Below are 12,266 nucleotides of genomic sequence, written 5' to 3'. Positions count from 1 at the left end.
TAACAGAAAAATCCCCTACCCTGCTGATGGCTGTTCACAGAGTCAGGCTGCTGCTGCTGGAGAAGCATGGTAAAGTATACCTTTTGGATATGCACTTTACACCCTCTAGTGGAAACAAATAGGCAAGACATAGTCTACTCATAATAGGAAGTCCATAAGTAAACCTGGGTTTCTTTAGGATCTTCCTGACTTACCATTCCCGCCGCAGGATCTGATGGAAATCACAGACAGCCCCAATCTTCACCCATCATGGCGGGCTGTGTTAAAAACCTTCAAGGACCGGGTCCCTTTTTATCGGGGGTCCACTCCCTTGGACCTGTATAGCACCCTTCCAGAAAAAACTTTGGTATTAGATGCACGACCAAAGTACTAGGTCCCAGGGTCCAGCCCTCCAAGAGAGGCATTACAGGCAAAACCTCATTCTTCCTTTATGAGGCCCAGGTACCATCCACTTTGGCCTCAGTGGCACTTTGAATGGATCAGGTTGCAGAGACTGTTTGATCCAGTAAGGATCCTTCCAGCGGAGCTCTTCTTAGCATTCCCTTAAGCATGACCAACACCTTAGACACTGGCAAAAAAACTGAGGTACTCCTAGTATGGGAGGGGTTATATAGGGAGGCAACTTCCTGTCTTTGATTGCACCAGTGTCCATCACCTGGAGGTGGCCTATAACCCACATAGTAATTACTATTATGGCTGCTCTGTGTCCCGTGATGTACGATAAAGAAAGTCATTTTGTAATGAAAAAGCTGCTTAGCTATTATATTCTCCACAATGGAGTTTTACCTCTTTGGCCAGGACTACTTCCACCTAAGCGTGTGGAAGTTCCAGGTTAAAGGTGATAGCAAGTATGATTAGTGATCAAAATTTTGACCAAAAGAGAAGAGATTGTAATGGAAATTTGTAGGTTCTGTACATAATTGTATTCTATTTTGTATGTATTGCACACTGCCCTCACTGTGCACACTGCACTAATAATGTTTTCATTACATGTTTGCATTCTTTAGAGTCCTGATTAGAATTGGTCTGCCTATGTTACACCCCTTGTTACCATAAACATACAATTGTAATATTAATATGATACCTACGTTATCATGTGTATAAAAGCCTTCAAATGCGTCATAACAAAGCAGAACAGTTATTTGGAAAGATGCAGAGTGCATCTTTTGTGTCTGTTCCCTACTGCAGTAGTTATTATTATTATTGTCAGCAGTAATACTATTTGCTAAATGTAACTTCCTGCAGCAGTTGGAAATTAGGCCCAGCCAGCTGGCAAATACCCCTTTTCCTTTTGCCTGTGCACCAAGCAGCCAAAGTTCAGAACAAATCCTACATTTGACCAAATTTGATCATCCTTAGGCAGAGCATACAGAGCTGCCCAGAGTGGCTAATGATCTGATGACGACTCATGTCACAGCCATTAACCGATGCACTGGCTGATCAAGGATATTTTATGCACTGCTAGTTATAAAAATAACTGCAGAAATAAATGTCCAACATTTTGCAACATGCAGCTGCAGTAAAGTGGCTAAAGAGAAAATAAAAAGTTAATTAGTACAAACCATCATATTACTGCTAATACTTATGTTACGACCTAAACTATCAGCAAAAGTAAGACTGTGTATCACAACAAAACATTTCCTTTACTAAAAAGAAACTATTTGTACTCAGCACAATGTATCACTATAAAAGAGATCATTATGGCACCTAATCTGTGGAAAAGCATAGGTTTCTTTACAGTCAAATCGGTAGTTTAACATGGTCATATGCAAAAATAGATACTTTCTCTGTTTATTATAGAAAGTCATTTAAGTGTGTACGAGTTCTCCTGCTGGAACAGGTGTCCTGCCAGTTAAGCTTTGGAGAGCAGGCCTCACAGACTCTCAAGATGGTGGCTGCAACCTCTCCACACAGTGACACAGACATTGACAGTGACACAGACTCCATAGCAGATCCTCTGCCTTCATCCCAGGATGCTTGTGGAATCCTCTCCACCCCAGTGAGTAACCATCTCTCTCCAGCGGCCTCTACAGAATCCCTCCTGGGCAGAACTATGGAGGAACTGCTAGGCACCCCTGCTATAATTAGCCCTGTGGGCTTTGCTACTCCTCTGCAGGCCTTCACCCTTACCCCAGGGCACCGTCCAGACATATTCCATATTCTGACCGAATTCTCAGAAATGCTAGCTAACGGATTGGCCCAGACTGCAGCCCAAATCACAAATACCATCAAAGCAGACTTGCAAAATCTGGGCTCTCACATTGAGGCCATTGAACAAACTGGACTGAACGGTTGCACAGGCAAATCAAAACAGAATGTATACAGACCCTACAGGGTCAATTAGACAAAATCGATGATCTCGAAAATAGAAGTAGATGGTACAATTTCCGCATAAGGGGTCTCCCTGAATCAATCCTAGCTGTCCAAGGGTCTGTCAAATCGCTCATCAATGACGTTATTCCAGATATTCCTGATCACAGGCTAGAGCTGGATAGAGTGCATAGAGTCCTGCAACCCCCTGGCCAAGACGGTCTTCCCAGGGATATTGTGGTCAAACCACACTTCTATGCTTTGAAGGAACAGGTCATGAGGAAATCTCATGACTCTGAAAACCTTTCCTTTCAAGAACATCAGATCCAAATATTTGTGGATTTGTCTCCCACAACTATTTGGTGAAAATCGCAGAAACCCCTTCTGGTGGCTTTATCCAACAAAGCAGTGAAATATTGGTGGTCATTCCGCTTTCGCCTGCAGTTCCAACTGAAAAACAAATCCTACAACTTTACAACCTTACATGATGGCAAAAGTCTGCTGATCCAACTTGGCATCATCTCCCAGGATTCCACTTCTCCGTCTTCAGCTAATTGTCAAAGCTCCTCAAAGCATCCCCCTCTGGTCAGCCCTCTGACTCTGGTTTGGCACAAGCAGAAATCAAAGAGACACCGAGACTCCAACCCAACATGAGGGTGATGTAAATTTTTTAATTTCAAATCATTTTATTGATGTTTTTTACATAACACACATGAAATTGCATACATTTCTGAAGAATGCGGTAACGTAACATGAAAATTGTTATACGGTTATGAGCGATAATTACAATCTGGATCAAATGAATAGACATAAAACTGTCGCACCCTGATTAGATCTCATCTGCTGTATAAATCTCTGTTGTGTCCTACAGTTAACCGAGATCTAGTAGAGTATTAAACCATTCTGTGATGCACAGAGTGAAAGGTAAACTTAAAAAAAAATTTAAGTAACTATGCAACAGAAAGAAAAGATTATTTATATAAACTCTTAAAAATTCTCATGTACATAGTATAAACAGTCCTGAATGGTAGGGAACTAAGCCAGGTCTCCTGGGTCACAGGAATACCTTATGAGGATCTACTAACATGTGAATATCCCTCAGTGAAGTCCCTCATGGGACTCTAGAGACCGCCAGATAGGTGCGGCTCATTAGATCTGCATGAACATATTAGAGATATCTGGGGAACCTCCCCAATACAGAAGGACAGGCCTAAGTAGGAATTCGCTCCTGGAGGGTCAATGTCAGATGGCCTCGGGATCCCTCACACACCCCCCCATTGGGATCTTCCTGTAGGTGTGTTTAGGCTCTGCCCCGGACCAGCCGATTCCCCAGGAACATTGAAAATTGGTTGAAAGGGCTAACAGAATGGAGCCCCCAACTTCCAGTTCGTTACTGTGGTGCCTGTTTAATCTCTAATGAGAGGGAGGAAGGGTCCCACCGAAACTCCAATTAACAATCTCTCGAAAGCTCTTCTCCATTTGGAATTAGATCTTATTATACCTGAGAGATAGCAGGATCTGATCACTCTCTAGAAGGGAAGACAGAAAACATGTGAAAAAGGGAAAAGAAAGAAAAGAGAAGGTGGAGTTAGGTTTATTTGATAACAGAGGCTGAGCTTGTGTCCGGTTCAATACCCGGTATGAGAGATATGTTACAAAATGAGGCCCAAGGTTCCCAGATGGTATTAAACTTCTCAATTTTGTCAATCAGTTTCGCTACTGTTTGTTCCTGGGACGTAATCCAGGAAACCTTCCTCTTACAAGCCTGAAAGGAGACCGTGGTTCTCTTCCAGGCTTTTGCTATGGTGATTTTAGCACCCAATAAAATGAAGTATGATAATATCCGTAAGTGCTTAGGTGTATTGGGTATATCATGGTTAAATAAGGCAATATGTGAATTGGGGGCTACCGAGATCTTAATCAGTTTGCTGATTGTACGAAAGGTTATCTTCCAGAAAGTTCTGATGCGGGGACAAGTCCACCATGTATGTAGCATAGAGCCCTCTAGGCCGCATCCCCGAAAACAGAGAGGCAAGGTGCCGGGTATATCAATGCCAGCCTGGATGGAACATAATACCATCTGGTCAGAACCTTTAGACTGGCCTCTATAAGGGAGATGTTACAAATACCTTTGTAGGAGCGAGTCCAGGACTTGAACCAGGCTGTCGTCTGCCAAACTTTGCCCGTATCTTTCTCCCAGGTCTTTGCGTAGGACGGCATATCCAGATTAGACTGAAGTGCGTTATAAATCAAAGAGATTCCCCCCTTTTGTTCCGTAAGGTTCGAGCACCAATGTTCATATGGGGTTATTGAGGGCGGTTCCGATCTGTCAGTCCAGATAAAGTGTAAGAAGTGGGAGATTTGTGTAAAACGGAACTGTTCCGTGTCCGGCATTTCTAGATTACGCTTGCAATAAGACAGGGTAAGGGGGCCAGCTGGGGATAGGAAATGTCCGATCCGGTAAAGGCCTTTGTCAGTCCATCGGAATGCTCAGATATTTTCTCCCGGTAGAAATTTGGTGTTGTGAAATATGTGGGATAAAGGCCTGAGCTGCGAGGTAAGGGAGGGGAATTTAAGTAGTTTAATGCATGTTGCTATTGAGTGGGAAATTGTGGGGGTCATTATAGCCGGTCTATGTGTGGGATCACACCACAAGAGGTAATCAATGGTGTTTTGGGGTGTAGCCTTTCTTTCCATTGAGAGCCACTCGGGTTTTGGGCCTTTAGAGAAAACGATAGAGATTTGCGACAATTGCGCCGCTTGAAAGTAGTTCCATAGATCTGGGAGACCTAATCCTCCCTGTGATTTAAGGCGATATAGGATTTTGGATGGACATCTGTAGCCCTTATTGCCCCAAACGAAATGAGTAATCTCCGATTGTAATTTGCGAATAGTGTTCCTTGGAAGCGAGATTGGCAGAGAACGGAATAGATATAAGAGACGGGGAAGGAGAGTCATCTTGACAGCGTGTATTCTTCCCAGCCAGGACAGACCACACCTCGTCCACTTTTGTAACTCCTCCCTACACCTGTTGAACATGGTGGGGTAATTAACTTTAAAGAGGTTATTTACGTCTGGGGGTAAATTAATCCCCAGATAAGGGATGGTCATGGGGGCCCAAGAAAATTCAAAGTTATTAGTTAGTTGTGTCACTATGTTGGGGGCAACAGTGATATTTAAAGCCAAGGATTTGGACATATTAACCTTTAAGCCGGAGAGTTTGCTAAATGAGTTCAGGACCCCATAAATGTTCGGAGTGGTTATTAGAGGGGAGGTAATATATAGCAAGAGATCATCTGCATAAAGTGCGCATTTGTGTTCCTAGTCCCCGCATGTTACCCCCTTGATATCAGGGTTTGTTCTAATTGCTATGGCCAATGATTCAATGGTCATCGCAAAGAGAAGGGGCGAAAGGGGACAGCCCTGCCTAGTGCCCCTCCCGATTGGAAAGGAGGTCGAATATCTTCCCATCAACCGCACTTGGGCAGAGGGATTAGAGTACATAGAATTGATTATATTTAGGAAATGGGGGCCGAAGTTCCATCTTCTAAGGGTTTCAGAAAGGTAGTTCCATTCAATTGAATCGAACGCCTTGTGAAGGTCAATAGAGAGAATAAAACCTGATTGGGGGGCACCTCCATCCCAGCTAGATTTAAGGAGGGAGATAACATCTATTGTCCTTCTAATCTGATCTGGGCCTTGCCTCCCAGGTATTAACCCTACCTGGTCATTATGTATGTATGAGGCGATAAAACTGGCTATTCTATTTGCTAGGATCTTGGTCATAATCTTTATGTCGTTGTTAATTAAGGAGATAGGCCTATAGTTTCCCACTTCACTCGGGTCCTTCCCTGGCTTGGGAATTACAGAAATATACGCTGCATTAAGGTCAGTTCCCAAAGGATGTCCTTCCCTAAGAAAGTTAAAAAACTTTGTGAGATGTGGGGCTAACGTTTCCCCAAATTTTATAGACCCTCTGGGACGTTATTTACTTGTTTCAGGGAACATAGATGGTGAAATGTACACCTTGGTTTCATATTACTCTCCTAATAAAAGTCAACGGGCATTTTTTGATTCTATGCTACACAAACTCCGCCCTCATTTTAAGGGAACAACTATCATGGGGGGGACTCAAATTTAGCTTTTGACTTCTCCCTGGATAAGTCAGGAGATGGACTAACGAAACCCAAACGCCCTACTAGACAAAGTGTTAAAGTAGCTAAGTTGTTGCATGAGGCGGGATTGGTAGATGCCTGGAGGGAATCTAACCGTCGCTCTAAGGATTATTCATACTTCTCAGCACCCCATAATTCCTACGCCAGGATAGACCACATCTTTATACATGCCTTACAATCCCTTTGATCGTGCAGTCACGGATTGTGGACTCTCCGCTATCGGACCACTCAATGGTGACTCTATCCACCCATAGAAATTCAGGTCATAGAGAACGCAACCGTTGGCGCCTTCAGGAATCCATCCTGAACGATCCCATACAGGCCACTATCATAGAGAAATCCATTAAAGAATACTTTAATTTAAACCCCATGACAGACATTACACCGTCCACAGTCTGGGCTGCTCATAAAGCGGTGATCAGGGGGAAATGAATGCAATTAACAGCCTCACTGAAAGCAGAACACAAAAGCGATACGATCAAATTGACTGCGAACTTTCGTGCTCTCGCAAAAGGATCTGCTTGAAAGCCCCTTCTCAGTCACGGAGGTTCTGGACACTATTAACTCCTTGAAGCTTGGCTCCTCCGTGGCATACCAGAGTCGATCGATGACATCCAATCTTTTACCACCGCTTTGTTCCAGGAACTATCACCCCCCATACCTATCGAACGCCTTGAGTTCGATAGAATCCATAGGGCACTTACATGACACCAGGCCGATGGCCCACCACGTGACATTATTGTTAAGCTGCATTTCTTCTGTACAAAGGAGCAACTGTTAACAGCAGCCCGCAACAAGAACTCCTTACAGTTCCAGGACCACACGTACCAGCTGTTCTCTGATTTAGCACCCCTCACCATTGCAAAACGCCGTGCTATGAAACCCCAGCTGCAAATCTTGCAACAGCATCAGCTCAAATACACGTGGCGGTTTCCGTTTGCCCTACAATTCTCCCACCTGGGACAACAACACACCTGTACCACACCTGAATCACTTCAAAGGCTTCTGGAATTGCTCCACCTGACGCCACCAACACATTAGTCAGAAGCATCTCTTTCCCGCACACCGGCTCGATCTGCCTCTCACCCATACGCCACGACCCCGAAACGAAGCAATCCTGATCCCACTTTAATCCGGAAGGGAATCCCAGCCCGATCGCCTGGAAGCTACCACCCAAGCCCGAAATCCCAAGCACTACATTGATAACTTGCAAGCTACTTTTTGTCCATTTGCTTTCTTCTTTTGCACACAGGTCCTCGATGATGTCCGCAGGAACTGTCTTTTGATATCACCAATGAACACCCGGCAACAGCCGAGACCTGTTTGACGACTACAGCTTGACAGGTTTTCTTCGTGTCCTGAGTATCAACCTCCAGGACATCTAAACCCCTTTGAGTCCTCTCAGGTTCAGTCGTTTTAATATTGTTTCTTTTGTTTTATAGTACATTATGTTATTGTTCTGTAAACTCATACGTATGATTGTGAGATGTATACCTTTACTCTACTTTAAGTAGGTACATGTATAACTTATCTGACTAGCTATATGGTCTTTCCTGATCACATCCCTTTTTCTGAACGATGCAATGTTAGCGCAGTCTAGGTTATAGATTCTGAGTTATACACTAAACTCGATGTAAATTATCATATCCAGTCCTATTATTCGTCCCTTCCCCTCCCGTCCCATATCCCTACTCATTCCCCTCCATCCCCACCCACACCCCTCTTTCCCTCCTCCACCCTCCTCCTCCCCCCCTCCCCTCTCCCTCCCTCCCACCCCCCCTCCTCCTCCTTTTAATGCCACCCTCTCTCTATCCCTAGCTCCCCCTTACTCCGCCTTTCCCTTCCTTTTCCTCCTCCCCATCCCCTCACCCTCCCCCCTCATCCCCTTACCTCCTTCCCTTCCTCTCCAGTCCCCCTTCTCCTACCCCCCCACCTCTGGGTAAGAATATCCCGTTTCTTAAACATATTCCTACTCAGGTATTTACGGTCAACTGGAAATACTATAATGAAGCAGAACATACAAACTAGTTCGATGTTATTATCTCCGTTTGCGGCGGGGAGCAGTCATTGCACCCCTCTTTTACAGCGAACCCGCTCTTAGGCTAGTTTACTGGTCTCGGAGTTGGTGCGCTACTCAGTCGGGTGGTACTGACCCACAGTCCCCCTGTATGGACTGTGTCTCAGTGTATTGCCCTACGCTCACATTCCTTCCCCCTCCTTTTCCCTCTTTTCTCTCTGTCTCACTTTACTTTACTACTCCTTCTCCCTTTTCTCTCGGTCGGTCGGCTCGCACGGGCTCCTTTTCGCCTGATATGGTTCCCCCTTACACCCATCAATGGCCCCATTAAATATACTAACTTTAAATGTTAAAGGACTGAACTCACCCAATAAGTGAGTGAAAGCATTCCAAACGTTTACATCTCTAAGAGCTAGTGTAGTAGCCCTCCAGGAAACACATTTTTCCAAACGTCATACCCCGGGCTTCTTTAGCTCTAAATACCCACAGGTATTCACCGCTTCAGCGGAAACTAAACATAGAGGAGTTCTGCTTGCTTTTCATCACACCACCCCATTCACACTACAATCCGAAATAAAAGACCCGGAGGGTCGATATATAATTCTGGTGGGATTACTACAGGATACAACGGCAACTTTTGTTTCCTATTATGCCCCTAATTCCAACCCTAACCCTTTCTTCTCACACCTTTTACAGGTAGTAAAAACACACAGTAAGGGAACCCTGTTCCTGTGTGGTGACTCCAATTCTGTCCTACAACCACACTTAGACAAGTCACCCTATTCTACTGAGCATTATACCACCTCAGTGCAATTTCGCAAACAAATACTAAAGGCTTCTCTTCTGGACACCTGGAGGGAATGCAACCCCAACAAGAAAAATTTTACATTTTACTCCCACCCCCATAAATCCTTCTCCAGGATTGATCATATCTTCATTTCCATAGCATCTGCACCAATTCTACTTCAATCCCAAATCCAGCCAATCACATGGATGGATCACTGTGCCGTAATAACCGCAGTATCTTCCCTGATACCACAACCCACAAACAGAACATGGTACATGAATGAAGCACTCTTAACCAACCAATCATATTGTCTAGATATCCAAATTGCCCTCAAAGACTATTTACTACACAACACCACCCCAGATATCTCCCCCACGCTCCTTTGGGAGGCGCACAAACCAGTGATCAGAGGCACATGTATCTCAGTTGCATGACACCTCAAGAAAGATAGAATCCGCAAACAACAACAGCTCGAGGCAGACTATCACCAGAGTTTCCTGCAATTTCAATCTTCCCCTACTGAAGCTCATAAACAAATTCTTGACAAAATCAAATTAGAACTTGACATCCTACTAGCTGAGTCGTCTGATAAGGCTATACGCAGGTCAAATCACACACTCTATACCAAAGCCAATAAACCAGATACCTTTTTAGCCTTGCGTTTTCGCAGACCAGACCGTGCTCGTGTCCCCATCAGACTCAGATTGACCAAGGATATTGTTACTAGTAACCCGATTAAGGTACTCTCAGAGTTTCGTAAGCAATTGTCGAAACTATATGAGGCAAAAGCTACTTTTCCCTTACGTCAAGCGTAAAAGCTTTTCCATAATCTGCCAATCCCTACGCTTTCTAATGATGGTCGCGAGCCTATGGAGAGCACGATCACGGTCGAGGAAGTCTTAGCTGCCATTAAGACACTTAAACCCCATAAACGCCCAGGCCAAATGGCCTCCCCAGCCTCTATTATAAAAAATTTGCAGCTGAACTCGCCCCTCTCCTTGCTAACTCATTCAACGCTTTACTCAGACAACATTCCTTTGGTCCTGACACATTGACGGCACTTATCTCTATGATCCCGAAACCAAACACAGACAATACAGTGTGGTCTAATTTTAGACCAATCTCTCTGTTAAACGTTGATATCAAGATCCTGGCCAAAATCTTAGCCTTACGTCTTAACCCGATTATTGGTAGTCTAATACACAAAGACCAAGTCGGTTTTATACCCAAGCGGCAAGCTAGTGATAATGTCAGACGTGTAATCCTTCTGCAACATTTAGCCCGATCACGTAAAATACCGATGCACCTCCTTTCTCTAGATATAAGAAAAGCTTTCGATACAGTTTCCTGGCCCTATCTTTTTTATATCCTCCAACGCTGGGGCTTCGGCCCACACTTTCTTGGTTGGATCAATGCCCTATATAACCACCCGCAAGCATATGTACAATACTCAGGATTCCGCTCAGATCCTTTTCCCTTCTATCGTGGAACCAGACAGGGCTGCCCCCTATCTCCCTTGTTATTCGCTCCTGTAATAGAACCCCTGGCAGCCTTGATCAGAGCAAACCCTGATATTCGAGGTCTGGAGATAGCTTCTACCACACATAAATTATGTCTTTTCGCAGATGATGCATTATTATTTGTCACGTCACCACACACAACCCTACCAAACCTCATGCTTATCTTAGATAAGTTTGCTCTAGTCTCCGGGTTAGAAGTTAACCAAATGAAATCAAAGGCCCTCAACATGTCACTACCACAAATCGATCTCGAGCTACTTCGCCAGAACTACTCTTTTAATTGGTCCACAACTTCCATACCTTATCTGGGAATTAAACTGACCAGTGACCTACTGAACTTATTCCATTCCAATTACCTCCCAATGCTAACTCAACTCTCTTCTTTACTTAATTCCTGGCAGCCCCTATGTGTTTCCTGGCTTGGACGCGTAGCAGCTGTGAAGATGTCCTTACTACCAAAATTACTGTATCTATATAGGGTACTCCCGATAGCAATCCCCCCTTACTATCATAGGACTATACAAAACCGAGTTTTTAAATACATTTGGGGCCCCACTAAACCTAGAGTGGCTAGGCCAGTACTACTCCGCCATAAGCTTAACGGAGGTCTTGGTATATCCAACTTCTTACATTATTATCATGCAGCCCGATTGGCCCAGTCTATATTATATCATTCTAAAACTGAAACCCCGATTTGGGTCAGCCTTGAGGCCATAGATCTACACCCAATTACAGTATCCAATTTGCTTTGGCTCCCCCCAGCAACACGTTGTGCTATAACCAACCCAATTACACAAAGCACTCTCAAACTTTGGGATAGATTGTGAATCTCCTTCAAGTTGATTTCTCCGCACTCCCCACTCTTATGCTTTTTAGGCCACCCACTGTTCTACCCAGCATACACTGAACCAACTTCGTTCCAAACCTGGGCCCAGGCGGGTCTGACTCGTATATGTGACTTACTCAGTGGTAACTCTATAAAATCTTTCCCAGATATACAAACGCAAGCACAACTTTCACCTAGTGAGTGCTTTCGTTACCTCCAAATTGTTCATTTTGTCAAAACAAATGTAAAATCAACTTCTGCACTGGATACCCTTACTGAGTTTGAGAATATGTGCACTACAGACCCGCATGCACCAGGTATCATCTCTCGCGTTTACACTCACCTTACTACACCACCCACAAGTCTCCCCACCTACGCACAACAATGGTCTAAAGACTTAAACATCGATCTAGAAGCAGAAGACTGGTCCTCCATATGGACTAATACGAAAAATTCATCTCAAAATGTTGTTGCCTCAGAAGCAAACTACAAAGTGCTCATGCGATGGTACCTGGTCCCATCCAGAATCGCCAAATTCCTACCTGATTATCCCCAGACCTGCTTCAGGGGTTGCAAAGAAAAAGGAACTCACGTCCACATCTGGTGGACATGCCCATTAGTGCAATGTTTC

The sequence above is a fragment of the Aquarana catesbeiana genome, linkage group LG06 (genome assembly GCF_042186555.1).
Source record: "Aquarana catesbeiana isolate 2022-GZ linkage group LG06, ASM4218655v1, whole genome shotgun sequence".
In the NCBI taxonomy this organism is placed as follows: Eukaryota; Metazoa; Chordata; class Amphibia; order Anura; family Ranidae; genus Aquarana; species Aquarana catesbeiana.
The sequence above is the reverse complement of the archived record's forward strand: the minus strand, read 5'-3'. Positions refer to the sequence as shown.